The 23,061-nt window shown below is 40.7% G+C and overlaps 2 long non-coding RNA genes across 3 annotated transcripts in view; one reads left to right on the top strand and one right to left on the bottom strand.

Moving 5' to 3' along the window:
- Positions 1-23,061, bottom strand: part of LOC138762633 (uncharacterized) — a 287,652-nt gene that overhangs the window by 99,051 nt on the left and 165,540 nt on the right. For both annotated transcript variants that reach the window (XR_011356992.1, XR_011356996.1), the window contains one exon: positions 12,952-13,053. This is a non-coding gene — a long non-coding RNA (uncharacterized lncRNA). The remainder of the gene's footprint in view (positions 1-12,951; positions 13,054-23,061) is intronic.
- LOC138762632 (uncharacterized) overlaps positions 15,180-23,061 on the top strand; it is a 100,947-nt gene continuing 93,065 nt past the window's right edge. The window contains exon 1 of the long non-coding RNA XR_011356991.1: positions 15,180-15,403. This is a non-coding gene — a long non-coding RNA (uncharacterized lncRNA). The remainder of the gene's footprint in view (positions 15,404-23,061) is intronic.

Raw genomic sequence — 23,061 nt, 5'->3', positions numbered from 1 at the left:
CTACAAATTAGTCTCCAACTCCCTCTAGTGGTCAGGAGGATCACTAGCACTTAATCACTACATCCCCTTTATTTGAGATGCTTAATCTAACAACATGTCACTCTAATACAGTATTCATTTCAATTTAACAGTTCAAATATAAATGTAAATACAAACATTAGCAGCACAACTTTTTAAATTATACAGTTCCTTTTCTTTTGGTGATTCAATTTGTCAGGTGATTTGATAACACAAGTGCTTGTGTCGGCTCTGCTGATTCACTACTGCCTAGCACTGTTGGTGTTTCCTCTTTTGCTGTGCACGCTGGATCTTCTGCATGCATCTGTTCCTGCAGTGACTCTTGCATTTTCAGCAGGCAATTTCAATTCCTTCTCACTATTTGATCATCCTCTGTTCTGACAGTGTAGGATCTTGAATTTACTTCCTCCAGAATAGTGGTCTTTTTGTCCCAAGTGTTAGAATCTATGAGTCTCAAAGTGTCATGTTGTGCCAGAGGCCCTAAACATCTTGCTGATTTGTCATAGTTTGCTTTTTGTCTCAATTGTAGGCACTTTTGTTTCCATTCATCATCTTCGACATCTCTGTTCTTGTTTAGGTCTGCAAAGTAGGAAAGTGTAGTGCGTAGTCTAGGTCCCATCAGAAGCTCAGCAGGTGACATGCCATGTTCAAGTAGTGAACCTCTGTAACTCAATAGAGCTAGATATGGATCTGATCCCACTATCTAGTGCACTCTTGAGCAACTATGTGAACTCCTTTCTCTGCTTTACCATTTGACTGTGGATGCAGAGGGTGTGAAGTCACATGTCAAAAATCCTACTCCTCCACAAAGTTCTGGAATTCTCTACAGCTGTAGCATGGTCCATTGTCACGATAGACAATTTGAGGAATTCCATGCCTTGCAAAGATTCATTTTATATATTTGATCACACAAGGAGCAGACATATTAGGATGCAGCGCAATCTCTGAATAGATAGATCAATAGATAATCAATAACCAGCAAGTAATTAGGTCTATCCATATGGAAAAGATCAATCCTGACTTTCAGCCATGGTTATGCTGGTAAATCAGTTATTATTATAGGTTCCTTTGCCTGCTTTGTGTGATGTTTCAAACAGCTTGAAATCACTCTGTCAATGTCAGCATTTATCCCTGGCCAATAAACAGCAGTTCTAGCCCTTCTCTTGCATTTTTCCATCCCAATGTTCCCTTCATGCACCCTTTTCAGCATCTCCTGTCGCAATGAGTGAGGAATTACAATTCTGCTCTGTCTGAGTAAAAGTCTATTGACAACACTCAGCTCAGTTCTGATGTGGCAGTATGGCTGACTTTCACCTCTAGCCCATCCTTCATTCGGATTCTTGATGACCTGTAGAACTGTGTCCTTTTCTGTTTCAGCTGCAATCTGTTTGGATTTCATGTCAGATATGGGAAGCGATTCAGTGATCAGGTACACGTGGAGATTCACATTGGTCTCTGTGGAACTCTCATTGTGTGCTTCACTTTGTGTCGTCGCCTTGGACGATGCATCAGCTAACATTAAGTTTCCATGGTGTGTACACCAATTCAAAATCATGACGTTGTAGTTTCATCATCAGTCTTTGGATTTGTGGTGACATTTCGCTGAGATTTTTCTCGATTATTGCTATTAATGGCTTGTGATCTGATTCTGCCATGAATGTTGATAGACTATACACATAACTTTGAAATTTCTTGAGTCCATAGACCTGACCTAGACACTCTTTCTTGATCTGTGCATATTGACATTCAGATGCTGCCATCGTCCTTGATGTGTATGCTACTGGCCTCTAATCTTATCCCACAGCCTGAAATACCACAGCACCTATTCCATCTTTTGAAGTGTTGGTAGATATTTTTATCCTTCTGGATGCATCAAAGAACATCAAAAGTACTGGTTCTGTAGATAGAATAGTCTTCAGTCATCCTCATTCATCCTCGTGGCTGGCTGTCCCCTTGAATTCACCTTTGTCCTATAACAACTTCCTTAGGTATATTGTTTTGGAAAACAGGTTTGGTATCAATATCCCTTTTTGTTAGTGGCATCTCTAAAATTGGATTCATCTTTCTCTTGTCTGGCTCCACACCTGCCTCTGACAGTTGATCTCTCAAAGGTGATTTCCTTCACACTAAAGAGACAATTTTCTCTGTTTAATCCATACTTCTGGATGTGTTGTAGCACTTTGATGAGCCTCTCATTGTTGTTCTTGTGTTAATCCCCATAGGACCATGACATCCATGTACACACATACCCCATTTATGACTTCTATGATGTGTCCTGTGGAACAGTTCTGGAGCTGAGGAAATCTCAAAAGGCATCCTCAGACAGGAGTATCGACCAAACGGCGTATTAAATGTACAGTATTTTGTGCTATCTTCATGCAGTTTTATTTAGTGAAACCTGCACCAGCCATCTCACTTGTAGTTTCATCCGTGGTCAGAATTTGATAAAATTCATTTTATTGGACATTATTGTCATGTAATACTACATTTAGAAGGTAACATAAAATTATTTAACTTTTTATCTACTGTAAGGCAGTCAGAGAGTCACCACTTTATCCAGCACCCCTCACAGAAACTAATATTCCCTCTTTATATTGGCATTCAATTCTTTTGGGTTCATGCATATGCATAGGTCACAGTTTTTCACTTTGACACCCATCATTGATTTCACCCATTCTGTGGGCTCCTCCACATTATTTATGGAACCTAGTGACATCATTTGGTCAAGTTCCTGCTTGAGCTTTTCTTTTAGTGGGGCTGGAACCCTCCTCATGGCATGCACTACTGGCTGTAAGTCCTCCTTTAACTGCATCTTCTAGGTAAATGGTACAACACCAGACCCCTTGAAGATGTCTGGAAATTGATCCAGTATTTCATCTGAATTGTTCCATGCATTGGTGCTGTTAGTGTGGTACGCCCTCTTGAACAGGCTTAAGTTTTCACATGTTTTTTCATCAAACAGTGATTCATGTCCATCTGGGACTATGGTGAACCTGAGGTGGTGCTCTTTATCTTTAACTTTCACCTTGAGTTTACATGTACCTTTCATGTCGATGTTCTATCCATTGTAGCCTTTGAGGTGCACAGGGTTTGAATAGATATATGCCCTGATGTCATACTCCAGATCAAATGGACCTTTTCCCCTATGTCCAGCTTGGAAGGAATATTTGTTCCATTTGTATGTCCACTTGTCCTGCTTGACTCTGTTCACAATTGGCCATTCAGTGCCTGTTGGTTTAGTCTTTCTGCACTACCATGCCCATGAAAAATGTATCACTGAGAAAGGTTTGTTCTGTAGTATGTAGAGTGTGCATGATTTCACTTCTGTTTTATTTCCCTTTGGAAAAACATTGCATAGTGATTCTGCCCTTCACACTTATTACAGACTTTTCCATAGGTGGCCCACTATTTTGGTGCATGTTCAGTGCCACATCATTTGCAACGAATGTCTCTCCTTCTCTTCGTTGTTTCCTATGTCTCATTTTTTGTTTATATATGTGGACATACACTGTGGCTATGCCTTCATTTTCACTGGCTTTTCACTCTCAATTAACTTTTTTGTGTTTTGCAGAGGTAAATCGCTGGCATGCTCTATCTTCACAGCTCCAGCTAAGGTAAGCTCTATCTCTTGCACCAAGCTCTCTCTCACTTTCTTATCAATAATCCTGAACACAATTTAATCATGGGTCATTAAATCTTGCAGCAATCCAAAATGCAATCTTGATTTTAATTTCAAGTCCATTAAAAAAGTATCAAAGCTCTTTCCCTGGAGATGCATGCACAACCGAAACACATACCTCTCAAATGTTTCATTTTTCTTTGGTGAACAGTGTTCATCAAACACCTCGATAATCTTGTCAAACATGCTCTGGTCTTCTGTCTTGGCAAAAACAAAGTATTGGAAACCTCCTGTGCAATCTTCTGTGCTTCAGGCTTTCCATTGATTCAAAACCCTTGCAAGTACAGCATGAATCTTTGCTTGAACAACATCCATTTGTGATTGACATTTCCAGTCCAATTTATAGCATCAGGAATATTAAACTCTCCATATCTTCTCGCTTATATTGACCAATACACACTCTGCACACTCCTGGTGTTTCCTCCACTTCTGTGGACGCTCCTGGTGTTTATTCCATTTCTGATACCATGTGATTTTTTATTGTAATAAAGAAACTTGGATTCTTTTAAAACAACTATACTTTACTAGCTGAAGAACTCACTCAGAACTGTGTGGAGGCATCCATCTTGAATCCACAAACTAGTCTCCAATTCCTTCTAGTGGTCAGGAGGATCACCCTGAGGTCACTCTTTATTCTTTCAAATGAATTTTTCTTTCTCATGATGGTTTGAGTCTTAACAGCTTTGAATACATCCTTGCAGGCCAGTTTTCTACTTTAACTAGCACTAGGAAATAATGCAGATAAAATCCACATCCAGAAGAGAAAATTAACTCCAGCTTCATTTACTAATTGAAGACACCTTATGCAGATTTCATCTGTACTCTTCAAGGATGTCAAATGTCATTACTTCCATCAAGACCCTGCCTGTTGCTCAACATTCTGCCACACCCTATTTAACCTTCCCACTGCCAAGATTCTGGGAGATGCTGTGGAGATGATTTTTAGCCTGCTGTGCAGATGTAAGCACATATGGTCAACAAGCTGATTAGTTCAAAGGCAAAGCTGATCCAAACAGATGGAATATTTGGCAGCTGTGTGAGCCAAGTTAATTGTAATGAGTGATAGAGTGATGGAGAGTAGCCCAACATTTTTACACCCTGATCACAGCTCCAATAGAGCAATAAAGGGATCGTATTCTATCCACCTCCACACCACATCAAACTAACTGAGCTACTGGGAACCCATGCAATCGAGTAAAATGTTGGCTTGTTAGCCAGCAAAAAATTACTCTCTATTCAATTCAGTGGAAATTATCATTGAGATGGATGTAAAATTGTTTGTTTTTGATCCTGTGCGATAATTGCCTGCAATGTTAGGCTAAAGTTACAGGCTACCTTTCACAGAAGCTTTTACCCAAATTTCAATTTATCGTTATTTACAAACATTAATGTTTGAATGGATATTCTGAAAACAAATTATATAAATTTGAGAAGGGCTGCATTAGGATAATGTGATCAGATAAATCATGCAGAGGTCAGGAGCAGATTCAGGCAAAACAAATCTAAATAAATCCTGCAATCTCCTCTTCACTAACTTATGGGGATGCACCTGGATGGGCAATGTTATCCAACAAACTGGTCAAGCAACAGTATGATATGGTCATATTCAGAGATTCAGATTATACAGACAGCATGATAACTCCCCTCATCATTGTTGCTGGGTACCTCCTGTCCCGCCACAAACAGGTCCAAGAGAAATGATCACATCATCCACATCAGTGGGAGAAGATAGTCTCTGGATAACATGAAGCCTCCCAGAATCCTCCAATATAGACAAGGAACCCGCCACGTGATTACAATGTACTTGTTTCTCTCAACTGGGAATCAATACTACTCTATGTTTAGAAAAGCACCAGAGGCACCACAAAATGTAGTTTGGACCGAGGATGTTGGAATCCATTTTTGTTATATTCCATTGTCAATTATTCTCTGCTTTGAATCACCTCTGCCTTTCAGATCTGTTCACATCTTAAGACCCCACCAAACAAAAACCAGTGTAAATGTCATGGTTTTCTGTGAGAATTATGAAGCAAGAGATAGATTGAATAAGGTACCAGGATATCTCCCATTCTTCTGTTGTCATGAAACCATCATCATTTCATGAGCTGGAGGCTCCGACAGAGAAATCACTCTTCACTGCACGTATATGAGCAGCCGGAGGACGAAACAGTATCAAAACCTGAGGATTTAGCTTTGGCCACAAAAAGGATAAGTAGGGAAAGCTTGCTACCTATTGGTAGACTTGAGGGATGCAGTTCGCAAGTAAAGGTGCAGTTAAAAGTTATACTACCACAGAAGTCAAGCTCAATCTCCTAGGATCTAGAAGAAACCAGGATGTATGATTTTACAGAATAACCATGTGTTTTCTGTATTTCTGGAGTTTAAGAAGTAAACCTGCTTCCTGATGACACATTTGGATCTGAAATACCAGTAATGGTTTAATTACATTTGAACAGGATTCTTTATGGGGCATAAAAATTCAAAGAAAAGCTCAAAATCACCACCATTAAACCTGAAGGAAATAACTATGAAATTAGTCTACAACAAATGGTGTAAGAAGCAATAGAAAAGTCCTTGTCTTGATTTTGCCTACACTCACAAAGGTAAAATTCATGTTCAGGCTGAGAACAGCCTCCATCATATTATGTGGAATTACCATGGACTAAAAGGTATCGATTGAGAACAGATCTGGCTGCTCCAGTCTGTACAAGCGTCATATGTTGGGGATGATCAACTGACAGATCATGAGCTGGCATAACTCACACCACTGTGAGCTTCAATGGTGGTTATTCTGGAGAGTGCATTGAGTATGTGGTAAAAGTATGGAGCCATCTTGCTGAGGCTACAATACTGGGCATTGTGCATGAAGTAACATGCAGGAACATTAATTGTCCCTGCAGAACCAAGCACTCTCACAACCAACATTCTGAAGTTGTTTGTATTGAGACATGAATGATGCTGAACAATGAGAGAGTCGATGGGAAGGAGGTCATTGGAAGAACAATCTTGCTTCTCACCTCAGCCCAGAGGAAGTTCAAGTCAAGTTTATTTTCATCTGATTTTACAAGTACAACCTGACAAAAGAGCATTCTCCATTCCTCAGTGAAAAGAAAAAAAAAACAGGCACACAACCAGACAAAAAATATATGTGCAGGACAAGTATCCTTATATTCAAATAAAAAAATAAATATTGTTTCATGAATACGAGAGTCTCGGATAGTTAGTGTGAGCAGTTCCTTTGGTTGTTCAGCATTCTCACTGCCTGTGGGAAGAAGTTATTCCTCAGCCTGGTGGTGCTGGCTCTGATACTCCTGCATCTCTTACCCAGTGGGAGCAGCTGAAAGATGCTGTGTGCAGGGTGGAAGGGGTCCTCAATGATTTCGCGCACACTCTTTAGACAATGATTCCAGAAGGTCATGTCAATGGGTGAGAGGGAGTTGAAATATTTGCAACTCTTTCCAGTAAAGGTGCTAAGGAGATGATCTTTCTTGGCCTCGTCTTGATCTCTCCAATAGCGCAGAGCCAATCTTTGACCAATTCACTGGGTAAGGGATTTTAAACCAGGGTAAAAGGGTGCGTGGTCAATTTAAGAATACTTTACTTCAAGAAAAAAGAAAAATGTAGTTTTTTGCTCTGGGAAGCTGTTTAGTCAGCCTACCAGGAGGTTTTTGTGAAGCTCTGGTCTTGTGTGAATGGTCCACAAAATTCAGGAGTCATGTCAAAATAGTTGCATCTGGAGTCCTTGTACAAGAATGCAGAGCCAAAAGGAAAGTCACAGAATCCACAGATCTCACTGTAAGTTCCTGGCTTTACTTTATGATAATTTTTACTTTAAATTTTATCATGTAATTGTACAACATCTCTCATTAAACAGTGTCTAAACCAAGCAAATCTCAAAAAAAAATGTTTAATAATCGTTTGCTCAGCTTTAATGATGTTGGTTTGAGAAATAAATATTTTTCAAAAGACTTGGAAATCATCCTGTTCAATCTGTGCCATGGGACCTTTCACATTCACTTGAGCAGTTCAAAGTCTCATTTGAAAGCTCATAATTCACAGACGAGCACTGAGGTAATAATCTTGATTTCGTGCTCAAGTCTCTATGGCAGCAATTGAATCTGCAACTTCTGACTTAAAGGCATGAATGCCACAGCAGAATTCATGATGGAATAATTACAAATAAATTAACAAAATGTGATTATTTTTCCAATGTTCAACAACATTTTGTGACCACTTCAGGCAGTGTTTTTTTAATATACTATGTAATCTTAGCATTTTCTTCCAAATAACGTCTCTTACTTTAAAATATTATGTTGAAGTACATAAAATGTTTATATGAAATTATTTTCTTCATAACTTTCCTAAGAAAAATTTTTTAAAGATCTTTGTAGAAATTCTAGTGTATTTCTTGGAAAACAAAATCAAGTCATAGCTGACATTTAGAAACAGCAAAATATTTTCAGGGTCTGTGGGTTTCTTTGTATTGCTATGGGCATCAGCTATTAAACAGAACATCTTTACTGAAGGTAGCAATTCTCCACTATGCAATCATGTATCAAAGTCAAATAAATGCCATACTCACTTCTTAAAGAACTTATTCCTATATGCACTCTTAACAATGAAGAAAATAACTAATACTAATAAACCAACTGCTAAAATTATTCAAACAGGTAACTATGGTCATTATTAAACAGTTCTGAATTCAATTAGGTGTAAATGCTTTCAATCATTCCATCCCTTCATTGAAAACTACAATTGATAACTTCAATCCAGGTACTAATTATTCCAACGGATCACTTCTCATGTGCTTCGAGACTCACAACTTGTTCTGCAATTATTATTTCATTGTAATTGTTTTCAAAACTTTGAACACATTGTGTTATGTAATCTGATCAATAATGTCATGGCACTGACCTGTCCACATAAATCAGAACAGGTGACAGAAGTATATGTAGGGGAACATTATGGGTCCAGTGATCATAATGCCATTAGTTTCAATTTAATTATGGAGAAGAGTAGATCTGGGTCTCAGGTGGAGATTCTAAATTAGAGAAAGGCCAATATTGAGGCAACGAGGAGGCATCTAGAAAGTGTAGATAAGTTGTTTTCTGGCAAGGATGTGTTCATGAAATGGAAAGCCTTCAAAGGCAAAATGTTTAGAGTCCAGATTAAAAGTAAAGTTAACAGGCCTAAGGAGCCTTGGTTTTTGAGGGATATTGAGGATAAAGTTAAGAATAAGAGAGGTATATATCAGGTGTGGGCAACAATGAGCAAATGAGGTACTTGTGGAGTATTAAAAATGCAAGAAAAAACTTAAGAAGGAAATCAGGAGGGCTGAAAGAAGACATGAGATTACTTTAGCAGACAAAGTGAAGGAATATTGTAAGGGTTTTGACAGGGTATATAAAGAGCAAAAGGATAGTAAGGGAGAAATTTGTCCCCTTGAAGGTCAGAGTGGTTGGCTGTGTATGGAACCAGAAGAGATGGGAGAGATCTTAAGTTTTTTTTTAGCAACAGTATATACTCAGGAAAATGACACAGTATCTAGAATATTAAAGAAAACCAGCATTGAGGTCATGGAACCTATACATATTAAAGAGGAGGAGGTTCTTGCTGTCTTCAAGCAAATAAGTGTGGATAAATTCCCCTGGGCCTGTCATGATATTCCCTCAGACTTTAGTGTAGAAACTGCAGGCAGAAATATTTAAAGTGTCATTAGCCAAGGATGTGGTACCAGAGAATAGGTAGCTCATGTAGTTCCATTGTTTAAAAAAGACTCCAAAAGTAACCCTGGAAATTATAGGCCGGTGAGCCTGACGTCAGAAGTAGGTAAATTATTGGAAGCTATCGTGAGAGATCAGATATGCATGTATTTAGATAAGCAGAGACTGATTAGGGATAGTCCACATGGCTTTGTGCATGTTGGGTTGAGTTTTTTGAGGAAGTTTCCAGGAACATTGATGAAGGCTGTCTACAAGGTCCCACATGGGAGATTAGTCAGGAAGGTTCAGATGCTTGGTATTCATGGTGAGGTAGTAAACTTGATTTGTCATTGGCTATACATTGGAGAGGCCTGTGTGGGAGTGGATATTGTTTTTCAAACTGCAGGCCTTTGACCAGTGGTGTGACTCAGGGATCAGTACTGGGACCATTGTTGTTTGTCATCTATATCAATGATCTGGTTGATAATTTGGTTCAGCAAGTTTGCAGATGACACAAAGTTTAGAGTGAGGAAGGCTTTCAAAGCTTGCAGAGGAATCTGAACCAGCTGGGAAAATGGGCTGAAAAATGGCAGATGGAATTTAATACAGACAAGTGTGAAGTGTTGCATTTTGGAGGGACAAACCAAGGTAAGACGTACACAATAAATGGTAGGGTGCTGAGGAATACGGAAGAACATGGGTATCTGGAAATAACTATACATAATTCCCTGAAAGTGCCATCACAAGTAGATGGGGTTGTAATGAGAGATTTTTGCATCTTGGCCTTCATAAATCTAAGTACTGAGTATAGGAGTTGGGATGTTATGGTAAAGTTATATAACTCATAGGTGAGGCCCAATTTGGGCTATTTTCTGCAGTTTTCTGCAAGGAACGATATCAATGTTTGAAGGAGAGCTGAGAAGATTTACTAGAATGTTGCTGGGACCTCAGGAACTGAGTTACAGAGAAAGAGTAAACAGATTAGGACTTGATTCCCTGGAACATAGTAGAATGAGGGAAGATTTGATTGAGGAACACAAAATTACGAGGGGGAGAGATACAGTAAATGCAAGTAGGCTTTTTCACTGAGGTTAGGTGCGATACAAACCAGAAGACATGAGTTAAGGGTTAAAGGGGAAAAAGTTTAAGGGAAACAGTTCAAGGGAAACATTGGCGAAAACTTCTTCATGCAGAGAATTATGGAAAGGTGGAACGAGCTGCCAGATGAAGTGATGAATGGGGGCTCAATTTTCACATTTAAGAAAAATTTGTATAGGTACATGGATGGAGGGTATATGGAAGGCTATAGACTGGGTGCAGATCAATGGGAGTAGGCAGAATAATAGCTTGGCTTGTACAAGAATGGCCAAAGGGCCTGTTTTTTTTTGTGCTATAATGTTCTATGATTCTATAAATCATTGATTCTACAGAGAGGCTGAAACCTTTAATCAATAACTAAAGTAGTTACAATTCCACATTGTATTTCTTCTTCTTTCTTCTTCTTTGGCTTGGCTTCGCGGACGAAGATTTATGGAGGGGGTAAAAGTCCACGTCAGCTGCAGGCTCGTTTGTGGCTGACAAGTCCGATGCGGGACAGGCAGGCACGGTTGCAGCGGCTGCAGGGGAAAATTGGTTGGTTGGGGTTGGGTGTTGGGTTTTTCCTCCTTTGCCTTTTGTCAGTGAGGTGGGCTCTGCGGTCTTCTTCAAAGGAGGTTGCTGCCCGCCAAACTGTGAGGCGCCAAGATGCACGGTTTGAGGCGATATCAGCCCACTGGCGGTGGTCAATGTGGCAGGCACCAAGAGATTTCTTTAGGCAGTCCTTGTACCTTTTCTTTGGTGCACCTCTGTCACGGTGGCCAGTGGAGAGCTCGCCATATAATACGATCTTGGGAAGGCGATGGTCCTCCATTCTGGAGACGTAACCCATCCAGCGCAGCTGGATCTTCAGCAGCGTGGACTCGATGCTGTCGACCTCTGCCATCTCGAGTACTTCGACGTTAGGGATGAAAGCGCTCCAATGGATTTGTATTTGTAGCATTCCTAGATATCATGAACTTGATTGCTTTAATCTTTACTCTGATTATCTCTTAAATTTCCCTCTACATGAACCTTCTACCTTGATACCCACACTGAATGCCTGCAGAAGGTTCCTGTTTCCTGCTGTCCTTTTTAACATTACCTCCCCTGATGCTTCTTCTATTAATAATTTCTGAGCTTTTTAGTTCTTCCACAACTGCATTGTGGTGATGCCGCCTTGTGCTGGTTTTGTTAAGTCTATAGTCACTTCAAAGGAGCTTTGGAAATGCCCTCTTTTTCAGCAATCAATTCTATCTTCATCTGATTTAGTGCATCTAGTGATTTCCAGCAATACTTGTACTGTACGTATATTTCTGAATAAGCCATAGTTAACACAATAGTTTCAACAATATTCTATTTTTCCATTCTTCCTACTAGAACTTCCCCTTAATATACTCTGTAGTTATCTTTTTACCTTCTCACGTAATTTGACTATATTCCATTGTAGAAACTTTAAGACCTCCTCATAACTTGTCTCACACCTATCTTCCTTTGTACTTTCGTTACAGAGAGAATTGAGAGCAGGCACGTGCCGCAAGCAGCTAGTTAAGATGACAACACATCTCAACAAATTCTCATCACTGAAAATATTCATATACTTTTAAAGAGTATATTTTTCAGTTGGACTAACAGTATAACCATTCAATTTTGTCCATCACGATTCGTAACAGATTGCATTAATGACAAGACCCTTTTTAACATTGGTACACCACATATAATGCTAAGTTTTGGTTTTACTTAGCAGAGATTTGAGCTTCTATCCCCATTAATTCTCACCCACTACAGACTTATTTATAATTGTGCTGTGAGTTTACACATACCTGACAGGGTTATTTTGTCAAATCATATACTTTATCAATTATACACTTAAAAGTTTCATTGAAACAATAAGTTATTTAAAATAATGAGATGGAAGATCCTCTTTGCGCTGATATGCAGCAATAAATACCGCAAATGTGCAGTAATCTGCTGTTTTCCCTTTATCCATGGGAAGCTATGACCATGATAAAGTATTTGCTGGAAACATACAACTTTTAACTTGAACACATGTACAATTAACTACCAGATATAAAATTATGTTTGTAACCAATGCATTACTTTCAAAATGCCACGCTGGTGACAGGAGGAAAGGTTAGAGCTAAGAATGAAAAGATTCCTCTTACAGCTTATAGCACAATCAATAACCACAAGCAGACTCAAAGTGAGCGATTAAAGGCTTTAATATCGTGAAGCATCAGGCACGTCCCTACATGCTGCTAGGATTGCCTTTGAGGAAATGATGGTGCCCTTTTTCTGAAAGAATGACAATCCTGTGGCTAAAGTGCCTCCAGGATGTAATAAAACACAACAGCTCAAGGACTGCAGGGGAAAGATGGCTGGAACATATATCATGCCCAGCAATGAAAAGAAATAACCGGAAAACAGCACCAACAGCATGTTTAACATTTTTATGGGTGTTTTAGCATTTCTACTCACCCTGTAGAATTAATTTATGTCCCAGCTACTCTCTCCCTCTCCAAGGGGATGAGGTCAAATATTTTCTTCCAAGAACATCTATCGAAAGGTTTAGAGGATTATCTGTTGAATGCAAGAAAATAGGATCAGACAAATCAGTATGGACAAGTTGGGCTGAAGAGTTTATTTCTGTGTTGCAAAATTCTATGTCTGATGGTTGCTTTGGAATGATTTTTACTGATAACTTTCATCAGTAAGCCAACTAAAGACCAAACTTCAGTGACAAGTGAGCTATTCTTGATAATGCTAGCTTAAGGAATACAAGTGCGAAATATGGTTCATTGCTACTGGTCTCTCTCTTTTCTAACTATTTGTCTCTCTCCTTCATCCAATAACCATTCACTAGCACTCCTGCATTCCTTTAAATCTTTCTTCTCTCTCTTCACATTCTCATCTATTGCTTCTCCCAATTATTTTCTATCCCAACCCTTCCTTCTCCCACTGTCCTCTCTCTAAACACCCATTTCCCAATTTTCTCTTTACCAAGCACCTGCTTTCCTCTTCCCCACTGTTCCACTGCTCTGTTGCTCAACTTTCTCTTTCACCTCCACAATCTCTCCCATTTGCTTCATTCCCCCTCTCCCTCCCACCTCATTCTCTCTGATCCAGGATCTCTCTCTTTCTCTCTCTATTTATCTATATCATCCCTCTCTTCCTTTCCCAATCACTCTCTGCGGTGTTCTTTCATCAGTTCATTTTCTTATTGTCACAAGTACCGAGATACAGTGAGAATGTTTATTTGTGAGCAGTCCAGTGAGTCAACCCATGTCTAGTACATCCATAAAGCAGAGCAGATGGCAAGTTACAGAGAGACATCAGTTAGAAATGAATTAATCATTCTCTAATCCCTACACCACCCCATTTCACTATCTCACATGCCTATTAAATAATCTTTTGTTACCAGTCAGTGGACACCAGCAGATGGTTCTTTCACAAAATGCCAGGCAGTAGATGGATGAGGTTACTCACAGTATGCTAGTCCTGTGGGTGAGGGTGGCTCTATCAATGTGTTGGTGATTTGGCAAGTGGCATGTGATGTCATGTATGTACTCTGAAAATAAATTTGAACTTGATCTTCATCCCACAGCATCCTGGACCCCAGTCCCACAGACTCCCTGCTCCACACATTTCCCCCAATTCTCCCTCAGACGATTATGTCCTAAGTCAGTTCTCTAACATTCTTCCCTGCATCAAATCCCTCAACCTGAGTTATACACGTGGGATGGTGGATATTCGATGTCTTCAAATGTGCCACCGCAGACACGAAATCCCATCAGATTCTCATTTTACATTGTTGCATTTGTTTACTTACCTTCGTCGGGAGTGGTGCTGCCATCACTGATGATGTAAGTGATGCAATGCACGTAATAGTGCAGGTGTGTTAAGCATCAGTATATATGTGATGAATCTCAGATGCAGGAGGAGAGGGAGAGTGTCAGGATTACCCATGTGGCAGTGAGCCAATGAGAAGGTCAGAGGGGTTGGGCTGGGTGGTGTTTGGGGAGTTGAAGAATGCAATGTTGTGTCCACTGAATAAAAAATGAAAGTCAACTTCATGGTGTGCTAAAGGAAACAAGTGAATGTATTCTTTATTTGTTTGTAAGCTGTGACAATTCAGTGCTGTGACAACGTCCACAAGACATAAAAAGACTCACGAAAAATGTAGGCCATCTGTGCAATTTAGTGTTAGTTTTGACAGCACGTCATATGGACTTTACAGAAAAATCACACACGACCTTGCTAATTGCTGATTTGGCAATCCCTGCCTTGGACAAGTTGGAAGCTATCAAAATATTTTGAACATCCTTATTCATTAAGTGGAGCTTTGAAAAAGTTAGTTAAACAAGAAAGTCTGCAGATACTAAGATCCTGTTCAATACATAAAAGCACTGGAGAAACTCTACAAGTCCTCGCAGAATCAGAGGAAGTAAAAGGCACTTGATGTTTCAGGCTTGAGGCCTTTAACGGGAACGTGAAAATACAGGTAGATGCCTGAATAAAAAGGTGGGGGAAGGGGGGGCAGGGGGAGCAAAGGAGGACAGGGAAGAGAGAATAACAGAGGCTTACAGGCATTAAGCATAAATGTTATATGCTTCAGTGAACCTGATGACATCCCATTGGCCACTCGTACTTTTGCATCACACAGACTTGTGAGTCATGAGTTCTGACATTCTCCCTACCTTAGAATTCTTATCTTTAAATTTCCCATAAACAACTTCTGCCTGCTTGTCAAGCACTGGGAAGAATCCCACCACGTTGTGTTGGTGTTTTCAGAAGTTCTGCCATTGAAGTTAGGCAGGTGGTATGCCCATTCAGACCAAGTATCATGCCTGGATCAACTTGCTAAATTATTTTACATCTTACAATACAGGAGGCTCTTCATCCCATCAGGCCCAGGTTGGCTCCCAGCAAGGTAATCCCATTCTGTTCCTATCTTTAATTTCTCTGAACCTTTGCAACTTATTTTCTCTCTCACACAAGCCCACCAATCCTGTTTGATTCTTTTTCTCATTAACCTATGCAGCAATGGACAGTTTACAGTGACTAATTAACCGTCAAACTGAAAGTCTTTGGGATGTGGGTGGAAGCCAGAGATGTGGGAAGAAAATCCACTCAGTCACAGGGAGAATGTGTAAACTCCACATTGACAACCTCTGAGGTCAGGATCGAACTAAGAACTATTTGAATGGCAATAGATTAAGAGATGGGGAAGTGCAGAGAGACCTAGGGGTACTTGTACACCAGTCTCTGAAGGTGAGCATGCAGGTACAGCAGGCGGTTAAAAAGGCAAATGGTATGTTGGCCTTCATATCAAGAGGGTTTGAGTATAGGAATACCTTACTGCAGCTGTACAGGGCCTTGGTGAGACCCCACCTGGAGTATTGTGTGCAGTTTTGGTCACCTTATCTAAGGAAGGATGTTCTTGCAATGGAGGGAGTGCAGAGGCGATTCACCAGGCTGATACCTGGAATGGCAGGAATGACTTATGAGGAAAGATTGCGCAAATTGGGATTGTCCTCGCTGGAGTTTAGAAGATTGAGAGGGGATCTCATAGAGACCTATAAAATTCTGGCAGGACTGGACAGAATGGATGCAGATGGGATGTTTCCAATGATGGGAAAATCCAGAACCCGGGGCCATGGTTTGAGGATAATAGGCAAACCATTTAGGATTGAGATGAGGAGGAATTTCTTTACCCAGCGGGTGGTGAATCTGTGGAATTCATTGCCACAGAGGGCAGTAGAGGCAGGTTCATTAAATATATTTATGAGGGAATTAGATCTATTTCTTCAGTATAAGGGTATTAAAGGTTACGGAGAGAAGGCGGGGATGGGGTACTGAACTTTAAGATCAGCCATGATCTCGTTGAATGGCAGAGCAGGCTCGAAGGGTTGAATGACCTACTCCTGCTCCTATCTTCTATGCTTCTATGTTTAGCACCATGAGGATGTACCACTAACTGCTGAGTGACCCGACCATCCTCCCAGAGGAACCAACACAAATCTTGACTCTGCTGTTCCAAGTCAGTAGAATACAATACATAGTTAAATAAAGCTTTGACTAAAATGGCAAATCAATGAGAACTTAGCAAATATCCTCTTTCAACATTTCTAAAAGTGTTCCAAAACCTTCAGGTGTTGATCATCCCAGCAACAGCAATAAAATACAGCAAAGAGGAGGGAGATTGAAAACTTGGCCGAATGGTGAACCAACAACAATCTTACACTCAATGTCACAAAACCCAAGGAGCTGATTGTAGACTTCAGGAAGGGAAAGCCAGGGGTGTATGATCCAGTGATCATTGGGGGAGAAATGAGAGGGAAGAGATGGAGAGAGTGAGCAAATTTAACTTTTTCCAGAGTCACAATCTCGGAGGATCTTTCCTAAACCCAAAGCACGAATGTCATCGTGAAAAAAGCATGTCAGTGTCTCTACTGCCTCAGGAGTTTGTGGAGGTTTGGTATGACAACAGGTAAATTTATACAGATGTGTAGTGGAAAGTGTGCTGACCAGCTGCATCATGGTCTGGCCTGAGTAAAAAGCTGTGAAAAAAGTAGTGGACACATCTCAGGACATCACAGGCAAAATCCTCCCCATCGAGAACATCTACTGGGAGTGCTGCGATCATCAAGATCCACACCACCCAGCACATCCTTTGTTCTCACTGCTACCATTAGGAAAGAGGTCAAGGAGCCACAAGACTCACACCACCAGGTTCAGGAACAGCTGCTACCCCTCCACCATCAGGCTCCTCAACAATAAACTCAATCAGGGACTTTTTGCACTTAATTGAGTATTTTTTTCCTCTCTATATTTTTATACAGTCAGCTTGTTAACATTGTTTAATTTATTTATATATGTAAGAAGAGTACATTTACTTTTTGCTCCACCAGTAAGTGTAATTCTGCCTCGCCCATGGAAAAACGAATCTCAGGGTTGTATGTGATGTTATGTATGTACACTGACAATAAACCTGAAATCTGAAAATCATATCAATATTAAATAATTTCTAAAGCATGATACTATCTGTAATAGAATTAAGAACAGTTTCTCATTATATATTATAAAAATAGATTAAACGGTTAATGTAGCAGTTATCACAACGTTATTACTGCATCAAAGGCTCGGGTTAAAATCCAGCACTGCCAGTAAGGAGTTTGTATGTTCATTTTATATCTCTATAGGTTTCCTCCAGGTGCTCTGGTTTCTTCCCATGTTCCTCGTACATACGTGGTTAGTAGGTTAATTGGTCATATGGGTGAATTTGGGCAGCACAGCCTCATGGGCCAGAAGGATCTGTAACCATGCTGTATCTTAAATTTAAATTAAAAGACTAAAATAAAAATGATCTCATCCTCTGTTAATGCACATACAATTTTGACCATTGACATCACCCACATATAAGAACGAGTTCATTTATCGATGTTAAAAAAATCATATTCAAAAATCATTTATCGTTAAATTCTTAAAGTGGTTTATATATTATAATCACTGCACATTCAGGTTAAATGATTAAGTCCCCATTTGGTTATCTGAGATTCCATGCAAAAATCTTTATGTTATTTTCCAGTTCACTGCATGTGATACTTTTATTGTTATATGGAGTAATAAAGCGTCCAAGGCATTTGGTAACTCAAGCTAATGGAAAATTTGATTAGTGTTAGGTAAAAACATCATGAGCTGGGAATGTAGAGGGAGTCACCCAGTGCTGGGCCGTAACAAGATGCAGTTGTGACCTTGTACTCTCAAGATAAGAGTGGGGATGACAAATTGATGTGCAGGAGGCTAGCAGAGAGGGACAGCAACAGTTTATTCATTGGACAATGTCATGGTATGATAATTTACTAAGTACGTATCCTAAGGTATATAAAAAACACCACTTGCTGATAACGGCAGAATGCGCCTTCTCCAACTAACACTGTTAGTTGCAAGTGTTACAATCCGGTAATAAAGAACAAAGAACCTTGATTTCGACTCAGTCTGGTGTCTGACTCACTCATTCATGAACAAAGCAGACCTAACATTAGCCAGTCAGTGATTTTACAACCTGAACTCAGCAACAAGGTGAAGCATGCTGGGATTATGGGTGCCTCCCTACTTAAAAATCAGCCACCCACTGAACAGTTCATGGATAACTTTTCTGCAGTTGCAGGCACTTTCTGAGCTTAGAATAAATAAGTCATTTCTGTATCATCCATCTGATTGCAGAAATGAATATCAGGATTCACATGGAGTTTGTTGCTTCATCAAAGTTTTGATCAGTAACACCTGATTTCCTTGAACATAGGAAACTTTGAGATTAACTGATCCCTTCCTTGCAATTCCATAACTCCCATCCCTCACCTCTCCACCAACTCTTCTCACTCAGTATTTTCAATTAACTTCAAAGAATAGCAAAAATGTTCTACACAGAAATTTGCATTACCCATTCCATGACACATTAACAGAAGAATATGTTTGAGGACAAGGTATTTTTAACATAAGATCATTTGAAGATACAGTATAAATTCTCCCATGCGCATCAGTGGATGAATGAGCTTTCCCTAACATGATTTCTATTCCTGTAATTCCATTTACTTTATCTCCATGGATATGGTGATTTTACCCTTGCAGAGACATCCACCCATCCCCATGAACAGAGGGACGCATCAAGGCTACTTGCTTAGTCCCTTGCTACATTCCCTCTTTCTCTACAACTGTGTAGCCAAGTTCAGCTCCAACAAAATCTGCACATTTGTTATTGGCCAAATAGAGGACGGGAATATAGGATGAAAATCCTGTTGGGTGGTGTCAAAACAATGATCGTCCTCAACATCAGCAAGGCTGAGCAACTGATTGTAAACTTTTCAAAGGGGAAGCCAAGGGACCCTGTAGCTGTCTTCTTTGACAGGACAGTGGAGGAGTGAGTTAGTGGCTTCAAGTTCCTGGGTATCCATGTATCTCATGGACCCAGCACTTTGAGGCAGACCTCTGCCTTGACTTTCCAAGGAATTTAAGGAGATTCAACATGTTGTCAAACACTCCATCAAATTTCTCCTGTGAAAAGTATAGTCTGGTTGCATCATGGCCTGGCTTGGAAACTTGAATGCAGAAGGCTACAGAAACTGTCAAACTGCTAGGTTCACCACGCGCAGTGATCTCCCAGCTACTTTTTGATGAAAGGTTCTACCCTAAATTGTTGACAATTTCTTTCTCCTTTTGGTGTTCCTCAATCTGCTGAGTGTCAGGGAGAGGCAGCATCCACCACTTGGTGGTACTGCTGCGCTCCTGTTCCGAGGACACACTACCTGCCAATCAAGGTCAAAGAATCACCCTAAGCCATCAAGGTGACCCTTGCGATTGGCTCACCTAAATCACCAGGTGCTGGAGTCCAGACAGCCTGCCCAGACTCAGCCCTGACCTCCACCCAATTGACCCAGGTAAATCACCTCAGCTGACCTCTGCTGAGCCCCTGCACTTGGCTTCGAGCCATTGGCCATAGCAGCCAATGGGGCGAAGCCTGTTCCGAGCGATTGGCCCCCCAATACTGCCTGCAGAACTATAAAGGGACATATGTCCTTTTCTTCTGCCTCTATTGGACTCCTTGTGGTACACAAATAGCACCTTTCACACTGGGTTGGGGTGAGTCCCAAGGTTAGGTAGCAAGAGCCATGTCTGTACCAGTCAAGGGGTGGGGACACATAGTATCATCTTGATCCTGACTGATGAATGTGTGTATTCATGTAATTTCCCCCAATCTTCTGTCGGTTCCTCCATTGTTATCTGAAGTGTACATATTTACCACTTGCGTATTGTGTATGTTTGTATAGGTTTGCCTAGCGTATTGACCCTGTTGTCTTGTTTGCATCCCCGAAATTAACGTGTCCTTTGTATCTCGGTCTGGTTCTTAACCACATGAATCCTTACAACGCTGAGTTCCTCCAGCTTATTGTTTTTTTGCTCCAAGTTCCAACATCTGCATTCTCTCTTGTGTCTCCATCATAAGGACCCTTCATTATCCTAGTCACAATTGCTTCTTGCTGCTACCTTTAGGCAGAATGTACAAAGCTTGAAGACTGGCCCCTCCAATTTCAATAAGTTTTTTTTACCAACACCTATCAGTCTCCTGAACCTCACCGTACTGTTCAAACCAGAGCATTATTTCAAGACCACCAAAGATCTGTCTGTACACAGCATAATTTCGCATTTTTTTTATTTTTGAGGTTTATGTTTTTCTTCCTTTTATATTTATTATTTTTTTTAATCTTCTCATTTGTTGTGTATTTTATGTTCCTGGGAAGCTGCAGCAAATAAGATTTTCAATAAATCTGTCCATTGTACATTCATATGAGAAGAAACTTGATTCATTCATTGCCAGCCTCACCCTCGTCATTCCTGCCTGAGAAGGTTAGAACATGGAACATAGAAACACCTCTCTTTCAAGTTTATTCAATCAAGGTCCTTCAGAGCCGATATTCAAAAGGCTTTAATAATGCATTATTTGGCCATTAGGTCACATTAAGTCCAGCAATAATGACCCAAATAACTACCTGTAACTCTTCACACAAAGGGGAACAGTATGTCCATGAAACACTATCTGAAATTTCCCCTTGCCAATATTGTATAGTATAGGAATCAATTCATGACCAAGGATAGAACATGAGATATTTAAGACCATAAGACATAGGAGCAGAAATAGGCCCCATCAAGTTGGCCCCACCATGTAATAATGAGCTGAATCATTTTCCCACAGCCCCACTGCCCGACCTTCATCCCCATTACCTTTGATGCCCTGGCTAATGAATAACATATCTATCTCTGCCTTAAATACATCCAATGACTTGGCCTCCATAACCACCTGTATCAAAAAATTCCACAGATTTACCATCTTCTAGCTAAAGAAATTCACATCACTGTTCTAAGTGGATGCCCTTCAATCCTGAAGTTGTGTCCTCTTGTATTCGACTCTTCCACCATAGGAAACAACATTTCTACATCTATTCTGTCAATACTTTTTAAAATGTAAAATGTTTCAATGACATCCCCCTCATTCTCCTAAATTCCAAAAATTACAGGCCAAGAAATGTCAATCCCTCCTCATATAATAACCATTTCATCCCCTTATATCTCTCTGAATGGCCAATGTCTTTGTATTAACAATATCCTATTTTATTACAAGTAATCCAACTTTGCTGGGGCTGTGAGTCAGAATGGAATTCACAGCTATCCATTGCACACAATCTATTGGCACGATGGGATGTTGCCCAGTAACAAAAGTAGGTTTGGAATTGGTAACCTTGAAGCTGTTGTCACAAAAAATAATGAGGTGGATTATCAAACAATTTCATGTAACTGACAATGTATGCACCAAAAGCCTTTAGCACTAGCCAGGGCTTTGATGTGCAGCTGAATTTCCTCTTTTCATTAATGCAAGGATGATGGGCGATGTTGCTCATTTTCTGTTGCATCTGACTGTCTTTTTCTTTGGCTTGGCTTCGGGGACGAAGATTTATGGAGGGGGTAAAGGTCCACGTCAGCTGCAGGCTCGTTTGTGGCTGACAAGTCCGATGCGGGACAGGCAGACACAGTTGCAGCGGTTGCAGGGGAAAATTGGTTGGTTGGGGTTGGGTGTTGGGTTTTTCCTCCTTTGTCTTTTGTCAGTGAGGTGGGCTCTGCGGTCTTCTTCAAAATAGGTTGCTGCCCGCCGAACTTTGAGGCGCCAAGATGTACGGTTTGAGGCGATATCAGCCCACTGGCGGTGGTCAATGTGCCAGGCACCAAGAGATTTCTTTAGGCAGTCATTGTACCTCTTCTTTGGTGCACCTCTGTCACGGTGGCCAGTGGAGAGCTCGCCATATAACACGATCTTGGGAAGGCGATGGCCCTCCATTCTGGAGACGTGACCCACCCAGCGCAGCTGGATCTTCAGCAGCGTGGACTCGATGCTGTCGGCCTCTGCCATCTCGAGTACTTCGACGTTAGGGATGAAGTCGCTCCAATGAATGTTGAGGATGGAGCGGAGACAACGCTGGTGGAAGCGTTCTAGGAGCCGTAGGTGATGCCGGTAGAGGACCCATGATTCAGAGCCGAACAGGAGTGTGGGTATGACAACGTCTCTATAAACGCTTATCTTTGTGAGGTTTTTCAGTTGGTTGTTTTTCCAGACTCTTTTGTGTAGTCTTCCAAAGGCGCTATTTGCCTTGGCGAGTCTGTTGTCTATCTCGTTGTCGATCCTTGCATCTGATGAAATGGTGCAGCCGAGATAGGTAAACTGGTTGACCGTTTTGAGTTTTGTGTGCCCGATGGAGATGTGGGGGGGCTGGTAGTCATGGTGGGGAGCTGGATGATGGAGGACCTCAGTTTTCTTCAGGCTGACATCCAGGCCAAACATTTTGGCAGTTTCCGCAAAACAGGACGTCAAGCGCTGAAGAGCTGGCTCTGAATGGGCAACTAAAGCGGCATCATCTGCAAAGAGTAGTTCACAGACAAGTTTCTCTTGTGTCTTGGTGTGAGCTTGCAGGCGCCTCAGATTGAAGAGACTGCCATCCGTGCGGTACCGGATGTAAACAGCGTCTTCATTGTTGAGGTCTT

Source organism: Narcine bancroftii, chromosome 5, assembly GCF_036971445.1.
Source record: "Narcine bancroftii isolate sNarBan1 chromosome 5, sNarBan1.hap1, whole genome shotgun sequence".
Taxonomy (NCBI): domain Eukaryota; kingdom Metazoa; phylum Chordata; class Chondrichthyes; order Torpediniformes; family Narcinidae; genus Narcine; species Narcine bancroftii.
Note: the sequence above shows the minus strand (reverse complement) of the source record. Positions and strands in the feature narration are given on the sequence as shown.